This window comes from Pleurodeles waltl, chromosome 8 (assembly GCF_031143425.1).
Source record: "Pleurodeles waltl isolate 20211129_DDA chromosome 8, aPleWal1.hap1.20221129, whole genome shotgun sequence".
NCBI classification, from domain to species: domain Eukaryota; kingdom Metazoa; phylum Chordata; class Amphibia; order Caudata; family Salamandridae; genus Pleurodeles; species Pleurodeles waltl.
In genome coordinates, this window is record NC_090447.1 from 1,380,076,820 (window position 1) to 1,380,098,605 (window position 21,786).

A 21,786-nucleotide genomic window follows, 5' to 3' on the forward strand; every position below is an offset into this window, starting at 1 on the left:
CCAAAATGCAGGGAACTACGCGCCCTGCATGTCATCCAGCCTTGGACAGATGTTCGGCTCCTCACAATAGGGGACTTATATACAGACGATCTGCTTGGAGCATTTGAGGACTTAATGAACGTTGCAGGACTTTCCCAAGACAGTTTTCTTCAGTACTCCACTTTGACATGCCAACTCTGTAATCTGGCACTAAACATCTGATGCCCTCACAATATCACAAGTACTACAAACCTTGTAGGTACATGGAAGGCAGTGACATGCCTCTACAGTGTGCTACAGAGTAGGGAAAGTTCTAGCCTTACTTCCCTAATGGGGCAATAGGACGACGACATAGGACGCAAATTAACAGAACGCCCAATAAGAATGTCGCTTATCCATGGTTAAAGTTATCTCACTCAATACACGCCTAAAATCTACCCAGTTTAATTATGTATACTGCACATAGTTGACACCCGCCCAGCTTATGAATATGTACCTCGATATCATCCAAAAATGACAAAGATGCTCAAAAAGTAAGGTGCAATGTTACTACATGGTGTGGCTCTGCCCCCAGATTGCAGTATACTGGGGCGAAGTGACGATACACTTATCTGCCATAGTGAGGACAGAGATCACTGCAGATACTACGCACTGCCTTTAATGGACCTAGCGAAAAGCACTAAGGCCACAAAAAACATGCAAAGGTTCTAAGACATTGTCTCATAATCCCTAACTGGTGCATAGTGAAGACTTGGAAGTCCTCACTAGCCCCATCACTAGCAGGTTGGCTCAAGGACCTGAAAAAGAGAATTTATGCAGAACTAGATGCTGCAGCTAAAAACATACGCGGTACAGGGAGATCCATAAGACCAATGCAGGAGGAGGAATTTCTGAATGAGGTGGAGGCCAAAACAGATGAAAGACCACCCTAACTCCCTTGCTGGGCGCATCACTCCGTTATTCCACAAAATTGAGGTAGAAATCAGAAGGGTGCAACTGTACCTAAGGCATACACACACCAGGCCCTGGTGTACCCCTTACTCACCCACTCTCTGCCACTCCACCTCCCGAGATGCTCAGGTGACACCAGTGCTGAGAAATGTTGTTTGCTTTCTCCAGTGTATTATCTTTTTAAAAAGTGAAGGATGTGATATGCTCAATACAAACTGGTTTGCTTTTTTATTACTGTTACTAATCCCTGGTGTTTTTCTTCTGGTATACTGAATCAGGCACCCTGCACTGTAACATATGCTGAGACAACAGGCTGTAACTACTGTAGGACAAATGTACGACATATGGTGACTCTCCTGTGAAAGTTGTTTAAACACAACAAAGAACCACTGCGAATAATCTGTAATCTGCATGTTACCTGATGTGCTTTGCAGGAGACACATTTTAAGTAGGCTGCAACTCCATCTTCTATGTTTTTGCAAAATCATCAACATGTCTACATCTGATGCAGATGTCATCCGTCCTTATCATTCCAAGAACCTTGAAAGTGTCAAGTCATTTAGATATAGACATAAACAAAACACCTGATGCAACATCAGTCTGGAATAAGTGTCTTGTTATCTCAATTTAAAGGACAATAGCTAAAACAGTAGTCTCAATTGTTGTATTTTCACTTTATATGTATAAAGGAATGCGTCCTAAATTAGCATCTTGATGCTTATTGGTTATATCAAACAATCCGAAGGTGACATTGCAAATTCCATCTCAGATAAGATACAGCATATAAGGACTACCACTTGACCACTGTTAGGAGAGGTCCTTCATCCCAGATTATCGCAAGAAAGATACTGCCAGACCAGAAGACGATCCTGCCTGGCAGGGATGCTGCTGCTGTATTGCGCTTTCTACTGAAAGCTGTTATCGAGCATGAGAGGAGTTGATGTTGAACGCACATTTGCCTTTTGCAAGGAACAGATTTCTTGACTCCTGATAATTACAACATTTTGCTGTAAATAAGGTATGCAGTACACTTCTCCCTAAGAAAATCTAGATGCAAGTTATTCTACTCTTCATGCTCTCCTAGTGCAGCACATGCTAGTTGGTTTTAGGGTGTTAGGTTTTAAGATTAGTTTTTAACGATGTTAGAAACATTCATTTTATTCTTGTTATTCACACTGTGCTTTTGTGTGGATTTAATTGCATTCTGTTGTTGAGCAACAGGGTGCACCTCTTGAAATAGTGTCCTTTTTTTTTCTTAGTGCATCGTGTGTACAAATGAGAAGAACATGTTTTGTTTCTGATCAACACGGTGTCTCTGACGCAAAAGCGCCGACCCCACTTCAACTATGTATTGGCTGGAGTTCTGCTTGCCTACAAAAACTGGTCTTTCATATTCAGCATTGGTGCACTGAACTAAGTACACTCCATACTCCAAAAATGATTCACCTCCTGTAATTGAAACCGGATCACCACGCAAATTTATTTCGCCCTCCTTTGGCAACTGAAGTTTTGAAAATATGATTCTCTCGAAGCTGCGCCACTCTTGCTGTTCACGGTTTTATATTATCCCTTCAATCAAAGAATTGTTTGTTTCTCCCTAAAAGGAAAGGTCGTGGCTGCCTGAAGAGACGGACAGCAGCACCAGAGCTTGGGTGTTTCCGCTGCTGCCAACCAGCTGAAACAATTAGTTCTCCTTTCAGAGTCGACCAGATGGTGAAAAGGCCTCAACAACTACTCCAAAGCGTTCCCCGAAATCGCTACTAAAACGCGGACCTCAAAACCTTTGGAGAGTTGACCACACAAGGATCGGTCTGCAACCCTGCGCTTCCGCCTCGCCGGAGGAGCAGGTAAGAAATTCCCGGTGCAAGCGGCAGGCACCATCAGGGTGCCGAGCCCCGCCCGCCGCTCCTCTCGCGCTATCTCGGCTGCTCTGAGCCGCCTGACACAGACGTCCCGCCGCCTCTGTGCCCTGTGAGAGAAACCCGGAGCCGTGGGTGAAAACAACTTCCGGTGGAGCGAGTGAGCGGAGCTCAGTGCGCCGGGTAAGCGTGGACACTGTGACGGGCAATGCCTTAGGGTAACTGCCTGGGTAGGGGAGGGGTCGGACTGCGACCTTGTCCCTTGAAAGTGGTAGTTTGGTGACAGCAGCCTTTGGGTCACTGTGACGTCAGCGGGGGGGAGGGGGAGGAGGCGCAGCGTGCGAGTTATCAACTGTCACGTTTATGCGTACGGCGTTATGACACTGCTTCTCGCCTCCTCACCGCGACTGTGAGCTTTGTCTGTTCTTTGGTGCCTGAAGTTTAAATGCTCTGCTTACTGTCAGCTAGAACGTCGTTAATTGTACGTTAGTGTTTTTTAACTGCTTACTTTTGTGAAGCCGGGTAAAGGAGGCCTCTGCTCTAGCCACCATAATGACAGTTCGCTCGCTCTAGGCACCTTGCACGTGAACCTTAAAACTTCGCAAAGTCTTTGACCGACCTGATCGTCGCTCCTGACCGACCTCTCGCAGCGGTATCCCTGGCCCGGGCTTTGGAGAATGTACGATTTTTTACTTTGTGCTAATCGTGAGGATCAATGGTTGTACCCTGATACACTTGTTCTGAGGTTCCTATTAATCAGCAGGCACAGCTTTGACTCGTGGTCTCGCAAAGCATTGCCATTCATCGCCTGCTTCCTATCCAAGGGGCGCGACCCATGCAATTAAGGGCGTGGGTTAAAACATTAAACTGAAATCATTTGCTTCTCGTAGCGTACCGTTTGACCAGTCAGTATTTTATTGCCTGTCTGAGTTTTCTGCCGCGGCATCCAAACATATACCACAATGAATAAATGGCTAGAACAAGGCAGACCTAATGGTTTTCCTAGTAGTATAATATAAATTAATAACGAGTTAATTGTGAATAATAACTGAAAATGTTTCAGTCCTTAAAATATGAGACTGAATTAAAAATTACAAAGTCTGTGGAATGGTTAGTGGTCTTCGAGTTGGCTTAGTTACTGTTCTTCCTGCACATCAATTTCATTCACATACGTTTATTTAGAGCGCACATCTTAACAATAAAGGCTTTGCATTATTGAACCATACATACATGTTCGAACAGCATAAACGTGGGCACAAACATTACCTCAACTGCAGTTGAGAGCCAAAGGGTTTGTGCTGTAGAGGATTGGTCCTACTTGTCCCTAGGACAAAATTAACATGAAAACTTGTCTTTGACTCCTAACAATATGTCCTGGGTGTGGGGCTACTGGAATTCCACCCCCCTGATGTGCCTTCTGGATACTTGTTTTCACAAACGCCAGCGCACGTTCGGACAGCTAAACATATAACCCTTGCAATACCTCCGAAATGTTAAATTAAAAATATAAAGATATACATGATCCCATCCTTTTTTGATCACAATATTATGAGATGGATCCAAAATATAAATGCCAAAAATTAAAGGTTTTTAAGGTGCCTTAATATGCCTTACAGTGGGAGATAGTATTCAGATTTGGGTCCTGAAGAAGGTGGACAATATCTACATACGCCACGAAACGCGTCAGCGTATTCTGTTCACTAAATCTGATAAACATTGTGATGTAATAGATAACTATCATTAGGGAACTTCATCTATCTTGGAGAGTGATTCAGACAGAGTGGAAAAAGACGTGTGTTGTCTCGTGTTTCTCCCTGTTTACATGTTTTAACAATTATGTTCTTTAATATTTTTTGTGTATGCGTCATATTTGTTTATACGTCTTTAATTGATGCCGAGACAGGTCACAGAAGTTGTCAGGTGACAGATGATTGTTACCTTTATCATTTATCTGTGATTAACTGGATGTGTTTTTGGCATTAAAGCTCTTCGCAATCTGATACTTATGTAGTACTAATTTTGTTTGTATTGTGTTAAAAAAGACATTGGATGCCAGTGCTGTGAGGGAGTGGGTTGTTTTGGTAGCATATAAGTGTGTAACATTGATCTCTCAAGGGGAAATTTGACTTAATAGTCCAAAAAGGTGCTCTTTCCCCTTAGACGCAGGGCCCTTCTCTTTTTGCTTTTTTAGATGAACATGTAGTCTGAACACTTTTATGACCTAGGGAAAGGCACTGTCAGAATATCGTTTTGCCATAGCCTCAACTCCAGAGCTCTAATCTGAGTGCTATCGTGGGGGCCCCATCCTCTCCCTGAACTCACCCTAACACCTGGAGGTGTCTCACTTCTCATTATTCGCTATATTAAATTGATACTTTGCATGAAACTAAAATTAGAGAAACACAACATTTATTGAAAGCAGATGCTCTTAGATAATGTAGAATGAAGTAAAACATTTAGGGCCAGATGTATCATACAACCGATTTGCGATTCTCAAATAGCAATTTTTAAGAAATCGCTATTTCAGAAATGCAAAAAGGTATGTATGATTTTTGCGATTCGGTAATAGCGATTTCTTAAAAATCGCAAATGCTATTACCGAATCGCAAGTACATAATCTGTCCCCATTCGCACCTATGGGCCTGTTGGCCCATATCTGCGAATATTTTGCATTTCCAAAATTGCGATTTCTTAACCAGAAATCGCAATTTTGGAAATGCAAAACCCCAGGGTGCTGGGGGCTTAAGGCCCCCTCTGCTGCACCCAAAACATTTTTTTGGGGACATGTAAGGTGCACACATACCAAAAGGGCATGTGTGCTTTACATGTACATTTTAAAAATGCATTTTAAATGCATATTTAAATTTTGCACATGGTTACCACCAGGTTCAACCTGGTGGTAAATAGCGATTCCTAAATGCCCAAATCGCATTTAGGAATGGCTTCATACATGTGCTAAGAAATCGCAAATAAGGAATCCTTATTTGCGATTTCTTATTTAGAGAGTCGCAGTTTACGACTCTCTAAACAGGGTCGCAATTTTAAGGAATCGCTATTTTTGCGATTCCTTAAAATTACGTTCAGAATGTCTTTCATACATTCTGAATTGGCTTTTTGCATTTGCAAACGGGTATTCACACCGTTTGCGAATGCAAAAAACCTTGATACATCTGGCCCTTAGACATGAATTACCTTAGGAGAAGCTCCTCAACCGCTTGGTCTGCGTGCCTGTTCCCCCACAGCTGCAGTATTGCTCAGTGATATCTTGGACACTGCCTCATAGTCTGTCAGTTGCATTGTAACTCTTCTGTTTAATTGTGTTGTCTTTGCTGCTGCTGTAAGTTTTCTGTGCTGTTTACGCTATGTTGTTTTTGTGTCACTACTGCAGTTTTTTCCTGCTCTTTTCCCTCCCGCCAGCCCCTCCCACCTCCCAGGAGTACTTATGGAGGCTGCAGCGTGAAGGCACAGTGGGCATGCCAAAGGCACGCCAAAGGCAAGCCCTTCTGTGCCGGGACCACTGCCAGTGCTAGAAACCCTGGCTGTACCACCACCCCAAGATACACTTCCGCCTGAACTCCAAGCACTAGACCTAGGACTCCTTGACAACAACTGCTGCTGCACCTCTCCCTGATCCAAGGTAGGTTCGTTTACCTGCCAGCACTGCCTGTTCTTCTGCAATACCGAAAAACAAGCACGCACAACGACCACCACCGCACCTACTATGTCCACCACAGACCGTCTCCTCTGCCTTCTGCTCAATGCACAATCTCTCTGCAAGCACGCCACCGAGATTTGGGACACCATCACCTCCTTCACCCTGACATCATCTTCCTCACCAAGACCTGGCTCAACCCCACATCCATGCCCGACATTGCATCAGCCACACCGGACAGCTTCAAAATTACAGACCGGGACCGCATCAACAAGCATGAAGGTGGAATCGCCATTGTCCACAAGGAAACCATCCACTGCGCCACCAGCACAGATAACATCACCCCAGGGTCAGGAACAAAGGCAGTGCCACAATAGTGAGGTGTTACCTCTTCTGCCAGGATGGCCACTCAGGAGGGGGGAGAGATTAGCCCAGGCAGCAGCTTATAAGGGGAAGCTCCCCTTGATGTGATGCCTGGCCCAACACCCCTGAGCAGGATGCCTTTTGTTCCTGTAGACAGCATGGAGACAGGTCCAGAGATGGGAAACGCACCCCAAAGCTGGTTTTACTGTGGGCGTGTAGCCGTCAGGTAGCCACACCTCTAGGGTGAGCTACCAAGCTCCTCATAACTAAAGAAGGGTCATGGGGGCGTGTCCAAGATGGCGGAGCACTAGGACGTGTCCGTGTGCGATCCGCTGCCGCGATCCTGCAAAGTGCCTTGCGGCCCGTGGGGGGGAAGCCTGGAGGCTCCCTCCGCATTGTGAGGCCCCCGTGTGTTTGTCCCATTCAGCTGCGGCCGGGCTCGAGTTGTGCCGCTCCCGCGGGGGGAGCAGGGCTCGACCCCGGCCCGGAGTCTGGGCGGGGCCGCGGAGCGGCGCGGGAGGCGGCATGGGCCCCAAGACGGGCCTCTTCCCGGCGGTCCTTCAAGGCGTGGCACTGAGGGCCTGGGGGTCCCCCCTGGGCCCCACTGCAGCTCGATTACGCTGCGGGACCCGGTGCCTGGATAGCTGAGCGCCCTGGGGAGAGGGGCGCACCCCTGTGCTCGGCCGGGAGAGATAAGCAGGGCATCCTCACCCTGACGCTTTGGAGTGGCGCCGTTTGCAGTGCAGGACCCAGAAGAAGGTAGGGGCCCAGAGGATCGGCCTCTGGGCTATTTTACCCCACCATCTGAACTTTCTATGTTTGTGGTCCTGCAATCTTTTAGAAGGGTGCCAGGAGCGGACTGCTGCCGTAGGTGGCTCCTGGGGGTCGGACCTGGGCGCGGACCCGGACAGGGCGGCATACATTGACAAGACCCGGACGGAAACCCTGGAGGCCTCGCAGGATTGAACGGGGAGGCGGGAATGGGCCGGCACGCCATGGCGACATCAAAATCCAAGCGCGAGCGCTCAGTGAGGGACATGCTGGCGGGGACGCGCCTGACATCAGGGACTGTGGCGGAGGACCTACCTGAGACGAGGGCCCTGGAGAGTCAGGTGGAGACAGACCCAGAGGAGAATTCTCCCGTTACGAAGGGCTTTCTGACCTCCCTGTTTGAGTCACTCCGGGGAGATATTCAAGAGCTGGGTAGGGACATTTCACAGGAGGTGAAGGAGTTGCGGGGAGAGGTTACTTCCTTGGGTGAACGTGTATCGCAGCTAGAGGACAACGAGATCCCTCGCGGTGAAGAGGTGGCGGGCCTGCAACAGGAGGTAGTCCGCCTTCTAGAGCAGCAGGACCTCCTCCAGATGGCGGTTGAGGACTTGGAAAATCGCTCGAGGTGACAAAATATTCGTATCAGAGGGGCCCCGGTTGGTGCTGAAAAAGAGGACATTGGAGACTACGTGGTGGACCTGTTTCGCTCCTTGCTTGGCACAGACGAGACACAGGAGGTAGTCCTGGACCGGGTACTTCGGGTTGGGCGCGCTGGAGGTCCTGGAAACCGCCCCCCTGACATTTTAGCCTGTCTCCACAATTTTGTCCTTAAAGAAAAGATTTTACAGCGGGCACGCAACCTCCAGAGTGTACTCTTTTGGGGGCATGAACTCCAGCTATTTCATGACCTATCTGTGCGGACTTTGCAGAGGCGGAGAGAGTTCAGACCGATCACGGATCACTTGAGAGCGCACAATGTGTCCTATTCATGGGGCCATCCGTTCCGCTTAGTCTTCCGTTGGGAGGAGCAGCTCCGGCAAGTGAAGTCCATTTTGGAGGCTAGCCGCGTCCTGGGTCTGGAGGACACAGGCCGGGAGGCGAGCGAGGGGGCGGTTCTGTCGGCGGGGGTCCCCCTTGTTGGCGGAGAAAATAGAAGAAAAGGAAGCTGCAGCGCCTGACGGCCTCGGAGCTGAGGTTAGAGAGAGAGGCCGCTTTGAACAATGTGGCCGCCGGAACTTCGGCCTAGTGTGGACACCCGGGGGCGCCCGGGATTGCTTTTGGCCGCATTGCTCACAATATGCTGATCGTTGAAGAGGGTCGGGGTGGCGGGGGCAGTAGACCTGATCACCTGATCTGGTTGGATATACTGCCCCGCGGAGTCTGCACCTCGCGAGTATGGACGACCGAGGACTTTTGTGTTCTATGCACCTGTTGTGCTTATTTGTTGTCTGTTGGGTTTCCCTGCGATGCTGGCTTCTTGTGGAGATATCCTCAGGTCTGGGTGCTCTAGGTGGTCTAGATATTAACGTAGGTGGTAGTCCTCTGCTGTGTCCCTGCTTCCTTTGCTTGCTCCCCTCAGTATATGCTATGATCATTAAATGTTTAAGCTTAAATGTTAGGGGGCTCAATAACCCTACCAAGAGGCTAGCTATCCTTTCAGCCTTAGAGAGATCGGGGAGTCATATATGTCTCTTGCAGGAGACGCACCTTGTCTTTACAGATACCTACCGTATGCACTCTAAGTGGTTCCCCAGGCAGTTCTGGTCCTCGCTACCGTCCAAGCATGCAGGGGTGGCGATACTTCTATCACGTTCATTTCCGGGGGAAGTGATATCACAATTGCACAAGGTCCCAGGGAGGCTTTTGGTCATGAGGCTTAGACTGGGTTTTTTTTCCTTCGCGATCGCTTCCCTTTATGCACCTAATTCCCAACAAGAAACCTTCCTGAGACAGTCTCTGACTCCGCTGCTCCAGTCCCCTGATGGTGCCTAACTGCTGGGGGGTGATTTTAACTTGGTGATGGATGGGGACCTGGATCGCTCAGGTCATCGATATGGGCAGACAGGGTCCTTTTCGGACGCAGGGCGGCAGTGGTTGAGTGAGTGTGGCCTGGTGGATGTATGGAGGAATGTGCACCCCTCGCTGAGGGACTACTCCTTTTACTCATCAGCAACCAAAACTTACGCTAGGTTGGACCTTTTTCTGGCATCCCAGGAGCTTCTCCCCAGGGTTAGAGACTCGGCGATTGAGCCGCTGGCCCTGTCGGATCATGCCCCAATCACAGTTGAAATCCACATCAACATGGAGAGGGTTGGTGCATCGGGATGGCGATTTTGGGACTCGATGCTTCAGAACGCTGCAACGGTTGAGGCGATTCGAAAGGCAATAACAGACTACCTTAGCTTTAACGACGATGGGATGATAAGCATTGCAACACTTTGGAAAGGCACTGAAAGCTGTTTTGAGGGGTGAGGTAATGTCCCTTTCTTCTAGGGACAATAAGGCATGGCGTCGACATAGGGGGGACCTGGAGCAGCGGGTGAGTGTTTTAGAGCGCTCACATAAACACACCGGTGCTCCTAGAATATGGAGAGAGCTCGAGAGGGTCCGTAAACAGCTGAGGAGGCTGGACTAGGGCAGAGTACGCCGTGGTCCGTCTCAAACACAAGTACTATGTAGGAAGCAGAAAGTGCGGGAAGTTATTGCCGCATAGGTTGAGAGCGCAGCGTGCAGCATCAATGATAAAAATGGTGCTCTCCCCCTCTGGAACAGTCGCACACACGAGTGACCAAATAGCGCAGGCTTTTGCGGAATTCTATCGGAATCTATATAGGGCTGAGGAGCCCGCTACCTTAGCTCCAAAATCCTTCTTAGAGGACATAGCAATCACCCCCTTGTCCTTGAGAGAGGCAACCGCGTTAGATTTACCTATAAGGGCAGAGGAGGTTATATCGGCGATCGCCCGGCTGCAGACCGGGAAGTCGCCTGGCCCTGATGGTTTCTCTGCGCTTTTCTATAAATCTTTCTGTGCGGAACTTGTTCCCGTTCTGGTGCCACTCTTTAACTCTTCGTCAAACGGGCGCTCTTACGCCTAGTATGCTAGACGCTACCATCGTGGTTATCCCGAAACCGGGGAAAGACCCTGAGGAATGTGCCTCGTATAGGCCGATCTCCCTCCTGAATATTGATGCTAAATTATTCACTGGCATTTTGGCACATCGTCTCAACTATTATATGCCGGGGCTGGTGGACCCCGACCAATCGGGATTTATACCGCATAGACAGTGTAGCGATAACACCACGTGACTGCTTCACCTCTTGGATAAAACCGAACGCTCTCGTAGGGCGGCGCTGTTCCTTTCCATCGACGCTGAAAAAGCGTTTGATAGGGTTCATTGGCCATACTTGTTCAAGGTGCTTGAACGCTTCGGACTGGGATCGGGCTTCATGGCATGGATTCGCTGCATCTATCAGGCGCCTCGGTCGGCGGTTCGAGTTAATGGGACACTTTCTTTGCCGTTCGCCGTCCAAAGAGGGACTATGCAGGGGTGTCCGCTTTCGCCCCTCCTTTTTGTGCTCTATATGGAGCCTATGGCGCAGAGGCTCCGGGACAACCCTCAGATCATGGGCGTGAAGTTTGGGGCAGATGAACATCTCATATCACTATATGTGGACGACATTATCCTTACTCTGGCGGAGCCTATGACCTCACTACCGGCGCTAATGGGTGTTTTAGAGGAATTTGGACGGGTCTTGGGATTTCGTATGAACATGCTTAAATCGCAGGCTATGGGAAAGTTTATCAGTCCGGAGCATGAACGGGACCTGAAGGCCCGATTCCACTTCACATGGACCTCCTCGGGGCTCCCATACTTGGGGATCGAGCTGAGTTCCACAGTCGCCCGCACCACAACGTTGAATTATACGAAACTAACCCGGGAGGTGCAGCGCGACTTAGAGACATGGGGGAAACTTAAATTGTCCTGGTTGGGTAGGGTCGCGGCAGTGAAGATGACCATCCTGCCGCGTATACGCTACCTGTTTCAGGCGCTCCCGTTGGAGCCTCCGCCGTGGACGATAGCGAACCTCCAAACAGCGGTTCTAAGATTTATATGGAAGGGAAGGCGGCGTGGTTATCGTGGCAGGTCCTGTATCGCCCCAAGCGGGAGGCGGGGCTGGCTGTCCCCTGTCTCCTCCGATACTTCCAAGCAGCACAGCTGCATTTCCTCTTGGAATGGAGTCGCCCGTCCTCTGAGAAGCATTGGTGTTTTATGGACCAGGCTGTAGCTGGCTCTCACATATGGAAGGAACCCTGGCTTAAGCGCCGGCACAGGGCACAGGGCGCAGGGATTATATGTGTCGCCAGTCACAGAGGTTTCGATGAGAGTGTGGGATCACGTGGCCGACAGGGTGGGTTTGACGACTTTCCCGTTCCCAATGACTCCTCTGGGCGCGAACCCCGCTTTTGGCCCGGGCCTACAATCTGAAGCATTGCGTCGGTGGCACGAGGGGGGTTGCAAAAGGGTGGGATATTTATTGGATGAACAGGGGGTTATCCCCTTTGACCGGCTGAGGGATCTATATGGCCTAACCGAGGCTGACAGGATGATGTACTATCAAATAAGACACTTGGCCCTGCTTCCAGCCAATAGGATATTAATAGATAGACCGTTAACACCGTCTGAAAAATGGATTTTAATGAAAAAGGGCGATAGGCGCGTGGTTTCTGAGCTTTATGTCCTTTTACGGGGGAGGCCCGCTCAACCAAGACCAAGGGGCAATTGAGATGGGAGAAGGAACTAGAGAGGGAGCTATCGGAAGAAGAGTGGGAGAGTGTCTTTTATAGGGCGCATCACACAGCTTATAATTCAGCAGGTACAGAGACAGCCTACAAGGTGGCCTTCTCCTGGTATTACACCACAAATAGGATCCATGCTTGGGATCATGACAAATCTAATCTTTGCTGGAGGGGCTTCGGGAAAGGGGGCTCCCTTGTGCATTTACTATGGCATTGTCCTAAACTACACCGGTACTGGAAGGACATAATAGACACTGTGGACAGAGTTTTTGACACTCAGATTCCTAGATTTCCTGCCTATATCCTACTGGGCCTTCCCAATCCTCTCACTTTTCCCCTGAGATCATTAAAGGGTCGGCAGATGGCTTTAGCTTTGAATGCAGCAGTACAGCTGTTGTTATCTGCGTGGGAGACAGAGCGGATCCCGACAACAGTCTTGTGGCTGCACAAGCTCTGGTTTATCCTCGCTATGGAAAAGCTTACCCTGACTTCTCAGCAGCGGAGCGGGGACTTTAAAGAACTTTGGCAACCATTTTTATGTATCCTGTCCGGGGAGTTTCCAGAGCTGACATGCCCAATTTATCTGAGGGTTCTGAATTTGAATTGAGTTTAGGGGATTGCACCTGCAAGGAGATGTATATTATAGCCTTAGAACCCGCCGTAGCGGGCTCTACCGGCCATTAAAGGCCTGCTCCCGCGTTAAATGCCCGAGCCGAAGGCGAGGGCATTTAACAAGGGAAAGGGCCTTTAATAGCCGGTAGAGCCCGCTACGGCAGGTTCTAAGGCTATTAGAACATTCTGCCACTCAGGGCAGAATGTTCTATTAAAAAAAACAAATTGCTCACGGAGCCCGAGGGGATTAAAATCCCCTCGGGCTCCGTGAGGCTTTGTTCACAGCTGCTGCTGTGAACAAAGCGAACATTGGAATGTTGGCGCTGCGGGCTTTTACCGGCCAGTAAAAGCCCGCAGCACTCCATTGTTTTCAATGGAGCTGCCAACTTCCAATGTTCTAAATAGGATTAGAATTATATGGTATAAGAGCCTGAGATTGTTTGATTACTGTATTGTTAGCCAGAAGTGGGGAAACGTAGTTGTATTAAATCTTTAACTTTTTTTTTTTATTGTTTCGCATGAAGTAAGCTAAAATGAGCCTTTGGCAATATTGTGAAGTATTGCATATACGATGTTCTACAATTGAAACTAATAAACAGATTTGATCCATAAAGAAGGGTCATGCCATCTTGAAGGGGGCAAGAATGTGGCATTCTGGCACAACCAGATGCCACACATCACAGGGACTTCATCACTAGGTAGGAGGGGACACATTAGCCCATTGGCTAGTGACTGAGTGGTCTCCTCAGTGCACTTTCATGGGATAAACATAACACCCTGACCCTCAGATTACACTGAATCGGAGAGAGGACAGACTTCCCAGCTGCCCTGGGGCCCACACAAAGAGAAGCTGCACACTCAGGAGGACTGCACCTGCTGCACTGTGGACTAGCAAAGATTGGACTGTTCCTAGGGCTCCTGGCTTGGGAAAGAGTTAATTCCTGACATCCAACAACAGCAGTGACTCCAAGGATCATTTGGCTGATCTCTAGGAACCAGTTCCAGGGACATAAGAGCTGAAGTTGCTAGAGTTGCAAAGTTGGTAACCACCGCAGAGGCTTTGCCACTACCAGTTACTGCGTACCCAATAGGACTAATCTGAGACAGCTAAAACTTGCACCAATGTCTGCTGACCCCGGAAGTGCTGTCCATGATCGGATTCATCATACCCAAGGGACACTAGCTATCACCAACTGATTCTGCTGCAACCGCGGTGCAGATTGGCCGGTAGTCCTGCAACCAGTAGCCTAAGTCCTGCCACTTAGAGGAATTCGAGGAACCCTGACTTCTGTGGTCATGTTCGCCCCACTTCTCCTGCGGACTGATGAATCACAACAAAGGCACCCCCTGTCGACCGCACCACAACGGAGCATCCTTTGAGCATGTTTTTGCCTTCATACGTCAGCATTAGGACCACTGCATTGATGTTTATGGCGATCGTCCTGTAAAGTTTGGATCTTGTCTTAAAAACATTCAGATGACCAAGTAAATGTCGAAAGTATCTTTTCTGGTCCCCTAGATCTCTGTCCTGTTGGACTTGGCTGCCCAACTTGGGCCGGAGTTGCCGAACCAACTTTTACATTTTTTTTCAAAAGTTTCTAAACTTTCTGTTGGTCACTGCTTGCTTGCGGTTGGTATAAAAGTTATTTATTGGTTCTAAAATCTGTATCTCTGGAACTCTCAGGTGGATTTTGATGCTTGCGGTCTCTAAACTTTCATAAAAATATAATCTAGTTTTATAAATTGGTGTCTTTTTTCTTTCACGTCATCTGACTTTCTTATTCTGTTCTGTGGTGCTGTTAAATGCTTTACCCATTATTCCTTTGCTAAGCCTTACTGCTTGCAGCCACACTTATCTAGGGTTGAGCTTAAGGTTAAGTAAACATACCTGACTGGACCTAAGACAGTATTTGTGAGTGTGCTGCATAATAAAGCTTCCCCGCCATATCATGTAGTATTCCCAAATCCTCAGTGTGCTTCTAGTTTAAAAGTTGAACAGAAGTGTAAAGCTGTCAGTCTTTTTTGTTATCAAAATACAACCTTTCTCTGATTTTCTTGAATTATATTTAGATTTTTTATGGATCACTTCTGAGAAGTAGAATTTCAGTGTTGTTTTGTGTACCGCTTTCAATGTTCTAGAACCTGTCCTTTCTGCTTGTGTTCTTTCCCCTCTCTTGTTTTATAATGTTGCATTTGTCTAGGTATGTTTTGAAAGTTTACTTTATATTAATTTAAACATTTTACAATAACATGAAATAGTGTTATATATTTCAGACATTAAAATGCTTAAATCTGATGTTTTCATGGAAGACAGATAATGGGTACATATAGGCCCTCATTATGACATTGGTGGTGACTGTTAAAGTGGCGGTAATACCACCAACAGGCTGGTGGTAATTACTGCCAAATTATGAACATGGTGGTGATTCCTCCCATAGGCAGCCAATGTACCACACCAACCGCTAGGGCATAAACACCACTGACCACGGCGGTAGCCAACAACAGCAAGGCGGAAGACAAGGTACCGCCCACCATTTTATGACAGCAAACCGCCAGGATTTCCCGGGCGGTACCAATGCCATAAAAAGCCTGGCGGAAACAGAGCACAGAAAACGAAAGACTCACCAACAGGTACACAGAGGACTCCACCGGCACCATCGAACTGGAACTTCATGTCTTCCCAATGCTCTTCTATGCCATGGTCCTTCTGGAACACCAACGCCGACGAAGACGATGACGGTGAGTACAGCCGCCTAGCACACAAGGGAGGAAAAGGAGAGTGACAAGCACATGCACAACACACACCATTCACACACACACCATACACACAACGAGCTGCAAAGTAAAACCAATGTCACAGGACCCACGTCTAATTAAAACAAGGACCACATTGAGCTTTAACTGACACTGTTATTTGATGCCAACAGCCACCATATTGTTCATGCGAAAACAAAAGCATCCGTCAATGCTCAGAAAGGGCCAATGGCCAGTCCAAAGTTCACATGGCCACAGGGCATAGTCCAAGGCCTAACTTGACTCCTGACTATCCAGACACCACTATGCAGGGACATCATGTTGGCAATGGGCAGGCACCGCAGGGAGAAGGGGGGTTGGCTTGGGGGGGGGGAACCTCAGCTGAAGTGGGGAACATGCCCACTGGTTCTGGAGGGGGCTCCATGCCCAGTTGTCCCTGGTGGGGAGTGCAAGGCCACAGTCTCTGAAGTGGGGACCATGCCCACTAGTTCTTGAGGGGGCTCCATGCCCAATTGTCCCTGGTGGGGAATGCAAGGCCACAGTCTCTAAAGTGGGGAACATGCCCACTGGTTCTGGAGGGGGCTCCATGCCCAGTTGTCCCTGGTGAGTGGTCTACATGCCCTCTGCTGGAGGTGAGGGCTCCTTGCTCACTGTTGGTGGAGGTGTTACCCTGGCTGCCTCTGCTGGAGGTAAGGGCTCCTTGCTCACTGCTGTTGGAGATGTTATCCTGGCTGCCTCTGCTGAAGGTGAGGGCTCCTTGCCCGCTGATGGTGGAGGTGTTATCCTGGCTGCCTGTGCTGTAGGTGAGGGCTCCTTGGTCACTGCTGGTGGAGGTGTTACCCTGGCTGTCTCTGCTGGAGGTGAGGCCTCCTTGCTCACTGCTGGTGGAGGGGGCCTCTTGCCTCTCTTTGCCGGTGGAGTGGGAACCTTCACTTTTTGGGTGGTGGAGTGGGAACCTTCACTTTCTTGGATGGTGGAATGGGTACCTTCCCTTTCTTGGGTGGTGGAGTGGAAACTTTCCCTTTCTTGCCTCCAGGACTAGGAGGTGCCTCCACTGTCCCGTCTCCTGTCCCTTAGTTTTCACCACCTTAGTCCTCCCTTTCTGAGGCGGAGGTGTGCTCACAGTAGGAGTGGCAGCCGTCACACTTTGGGGCCCCTTTGCGCCAGCAGCTGAGGATTTGATGGGAGCAGTGGCAGACTGTTTGGCTGAGGTGCTGGGCTGGGTCGTTGGGACCCTGCTCTTACGGACAGGACTGGGGGGTGGAGGGAAGAGGTCAAGATGGGCAAGGAAAAGCTTCTTAGGTATGTTGGGGGAGGGATGGGAGTGGTTGTCGGAGGTGTACGTCTGCTGGACTTGGGTGCAGTTGCATGGTGCGTGTGTGAGGTGGATGGCTGTTGGGAGTCGGAGTGTGTGCGTTTGTGTCTCTTAGGAGGGGGGACAGACAGGGTGGGAGAGGACAAAGGGGACGCAAGTGAGGTGTGTTGCTGCATGATGTGGTGATGGTGGCTGTTGATGCAGTGCATGCAGTTGTGAGTGCAGATGTGACTGTGAGGGAGGAGGAAGAGGGGGAGACAGTGGAGGCAGTGGATGTGGTTGTGTGTGCAACTGTCTGTTGTTTGTGTGAGTGCTTGTGGCCCGAAGTTTGACGCCTGTGTTTGACTGTGCTACTCTTGTCTCATGTTTTGTGTGCATGCTTGTCTGTATGTGTGCATGGGATGGGTTGGGGTTGAGGAGACTGGGACTGGGCAGTGGTATTTGGAGGGTGGAAAGGTAGGAACAGGGACACTGGCTGCCATCAGAGAGGAGACCAGAGCCTGAAACTATCTCTGTAGGGCTGCCAACCCACCATGGATGCCCTCCAGGAACGCATTGCATTGCTACATTTGTGATGCCAGCCCCTGGATGGCATTCACTATGGTTGACTGCCTTACAGAGATGGATCTCAGGAGGTCAATAGCCTCCTCACTGAGGGCAGCAGGGCTGACTGGGGCAGGGCCTGAGGTGCCTGGCATGAAGGAGATTCCCACCCTCCAGGTTGAGCGGGCACGGGCAACTCGGTGGGGGGCTACTGGGAGGGCGGAGCTGTTGGGGGGGGGGTGTGGCGGCTGTACCTGTAGTTGAGGTGGTTCCAGAGGTGTCCACCAACATCAGGGAGCTTTCATCGGAGGAGGTATCATAGTCAGTGTTGTCACCTCCTGTCTCCGCTGTGGTGCTCCCCTGGCCCTCCGTCTTACTGGTCCCCTTGACGTCGGTGGTCTCTGCCTCCTGGGACTGTGGGATGCAGCTCCCTCATTCGCCGGTGCCCCTGCTCCTACGCCAGATGATGCTAATGCACATGGACAGGATGACAGAAGAAAATGGTGGGGAGGAGAGGGAAAGGGAGCACTGGGTCAATTACAGCTCCAACACCACAGATGGCATACACATTACCGTCACACACAGAGGCCACGATTGGGCACTATGCATCGCACTAGCATTCCATTGGCTAGGTACCACAGCAAGATGAGAGCCAACCACTGCCAACTACACATCTCCTGGGACTCACTAAGCCCTGTCTGACCTGGATTGCCACCTAGCTGGAATACAAAGTTTTGCTATTCACCCATTTACCTTGTGCTGGACCATGCAGCAATGTCTGAGTTGGCATTAAGGGGCACCCACTTACTGAAACCCACCTCCTGGATCCCATGCCAGCCAGAAACAATGGTTGTCACTCTCACTGTACTCACCCCCTTGTGGCTGCTGTGCTGCCCTCAAGCGCCCATCCAGCTCTGGGTAGGCCACTGCCAGTATACTGTCCATCAGGGGGGGGTTAGGTTCCGACTGGCACCCCGCCCTCTTTGGGAGGCCATCCCCAGCTGGGCCTTCACTGTCTTCCGGGCCCAGTGTATAAGGTCCTCCCACCTTTTCCTGCAGTGGGTGCGCTGCCTGCTATAGACCCCCAGGGTCCGCACGTACTTGGCTATGGCATGCCACAATTCCTTCTTCTGATGGACGCAGACCTGCAGAGGTAATACAGACAGGAGGACACCATTAACCATACAATCCGGCCTGTCCCACATAAGGCCAACAAATGACATTTCCATCTCCATTGGCACACACATCACCCAAAGCCCTGCATGTACATTACTACCAGACATACCCCACACCTTGTCGCATGCATCGTCCCCATGGTGTACTCACCTGTTGGTCTGGAGGCCCATGCAGCTGTGTATACAAGGGTAAGACCCCATCCACCAGGCGCTCTAACTCCTCAGAAGTGAAGGCGGGGGCCCTTTCCCCAGTCACACGGGCCATGGCAGGATCCAGACACAGGTCACAGCATTACACGCAGTGGAGGTGTTGTCCTGTGGAAAGTCAGGAATCATGTGAGGTTATAGATAGAAAATGGCGGTCACGTCCACAGCAGTGTACACCTGTGATCCTCATTGGATGCTGTACTCCATAGAGCCCCATGTTAGCCAATGAGGAATAGCACAGTGGTGCAAGACCGACTTCCGCCATGATGCCCAACGCCGGCGGAGTTACATCACTTCCACTTGTCCATAGTTACAGGACAGGCGGACGCCATTTCATGGTGGTGGACAACAATCAGAAATTTGAAACTGAGTCATTGCTGTTAATTGTCCAAATATTGCCATTCACATTTTCCGATTACATATATGCCCAGTTGCACTGGGGTGGTGCTTCCATTGTTCAGTTTGTGACACCCTTCACACTCTTGTGTCCCTTAGATACCTACCACTGCGGAGGAATAGGAGGAGGAGGCAACCCCCTGTGTACAGACCCCTTGTGGACTTGGCTACACTGGAGTAGAGACATTTAATACTGACCTATAGACTGGACAGGGCCACAATCACAGAGCTGTGTACTCAATTGGAGCCTGATCTGCTATCAGCTATCCGTCATCCCACTGGGATCCCAACTCTTGTGCCAGTTCCATCAGTGCTCCATTTCCTGGCAACTGGTTCTTTCCAAGTGACAGTGGGCTTGGCAGCAGGAATGTCACAGACAATGTTCTCAGTCGTGCTGGCAAGCTTTTTGTCTGCCTTGCTTAAACACATGTGCAGCTACATTGCTTTCTCCCAAGTGGAAGATTTCACCACTGTGAGGGCTGGATTCTATACAATGGGACATATTCCCAATATTGTTGGGGCGATTGACGGAACACATAATGCATTTGTCCCCCCGGCACAATGAACAGGTGTTCAGGAATCCGAAGAGTTTCCACTCAATGTGCAAATGGTGTGCCTGGCTGACCAGTACATCTCCCACGTCACTGCCAAGTATCCTGGTTCGGTGCATGACGCCTTCGTCCTGAGGAATAGCAGCAACCCAAATGTGATGGGACAGTTACAGAGGCACAGGGTATGGCTGATAGGTGAGCCTGAGTCCCCAACCAAGATATGTCAGTGTATGCCTGCTTGAGTAATCCCCCAGACCATTGTATAAGGTTGATGTTTGTCCCTCAATTCTTGCAGGTGACTCTGGCTCCTGACCCCTGTGAGGAATGCCAGGACAGGGGCTGAGAATCGGTATAATGATGCACATGGACAAACCAGGGGAATCATAGAACGTACCTTCGGCCTCCTGAAGGCCAGGTTCAGATGCCTCCATCTGACAGGTGGATCCCTGTGCTACTCCCCTGAGAATGTCTGCCAGACAGTTGTAATATGCTGCATGTTGCACAACCTGGCCTTCAGATGACATATGCCTTATCTGCAGGAGGAGGAGATTGGAAATGTCCCTGTGGCAGCAGTGGACCCTGAGGACAGTAAGGAGGAGGAGGCTGAGGATGAGGATGTGGCAACAGAACATCAGTAATACAACAGTACTTCCAATGACACATAGGTGAGACAGTGGAACTGAGCATTCCTCTACTTATTTATGTTTTCAGTGTGGCTGTAGCAGGATGGCAGTCACTTCCTTTGTATCTCGTCTGTCACCTATGCCTTCTCAATTTGCAGATGTTGGTGTTATTACAACTGTGTACTGATGTGATGACTACAGACGGCTACAGGCCATTATTTGTATGCTATCCCAAAGTTCAGGTGAATTGCACAAGATGTAACTGTGAACATAATTGCACATTTTCATCACATAAAGCACTATCACTCAAGTTGTTTTCAAGGACGTTTATTGTAGTGAAATTTATAGAAGGAATTGTGCAATGGAATGGGGTGATGGTAAAGGTAAGTCCAGGGTATTGGTTCAGTCTGTTTGTAGCACAGGTCTAGTGTCCAAGGGGCCATAGTAAGGGGAGCAATGGCAGTTCAAAGTGTACAAGGTGAGACAGTGGAACACAAGGGGGACATTCAGGAGGGTCTCATTTCCTGGCGGTGATCTTGGTCATGGCCAGTGTCTCTGGCATCTGTCTGGGTCTCGGGGACCGTTTGCCGGGTGGTTCACCTTCTGCAAGGGGAGGGGTGCTGGTGGCCTGTGGGTCCTGTGGCAGGGCCTCCTGTCCACTAGCTGCAGCAGATGTGGTGGGCTGTTCAGTTGACTGGCTAGTGGAAGGGGCCCGCTGGGGTGCTGTATATTCCCTCGTGATGCTGGTCATATGAGCCAGCATCCCTGCTATGGAGACCATGGTGGTGTTGAGGGCCTGCAAATCTTTCCTGATCTCCTGATGGTGTACCTCCTGCAGCCGCTGGTTCTCCTGCATGTTGTTTAGAATCTGGCCCATCTTGTCTTGGGATTGTTGGTAAGCACCCAGGACATTAGTGAGTGCCTCCTGGAGAGTTGGTTCCCTGGGCCTGTCCTCCCCCTGGCGCACAGCTGTCCTCGGAGTGTTCCTGTCCCCCTGTACCTGTGTCCCCTGCACAGTGTGCCCACTGCCACTGACCCCTGGACCCGGATTGTCTTGGCTGTGAGGTGTGGACTGGTGTCCCTGAACAGGTGGGCACACTGCTGATTGACGTGTCCTGGGGACAGAGGTGTAGGGACATTGGGTGGGTGCTGTGGTGTTGGAAACTGAGGGGGAAGGCTCTGGGAGTGGGCTGGGGTGGCTGACTGACCAATGGTCCGTGATGGACCAGGTAGGTCA

General features: G+C 49.8%; 1 protein-coding gene across 2 annotated transcripts in view; it reads left to right on the forward strand.

The window, feature by feature from the left end:
• The first annotated feature begins 2,584 nt into the window (after nt 1-2,584).
• The window catches only part of MTMR2 (myotubularin related protein 2), a 345,983-nt gene continuing 326,781 nt past the window's right edge, over nt 2,585-21,786 (forward strand). The window contains exon 1 of one of the 2 annotated variants that reach the window (XM_069202398.1): nt 2,585-2,972. The gene's annotated coding sequence lies outside the window, so the exon portion shown is untranslated. The remainder of the gene's footprint in view (nt 2,973-21,786) is intronic. The other variant, XM_069202399.1, reaches the window with a different exon arrangement.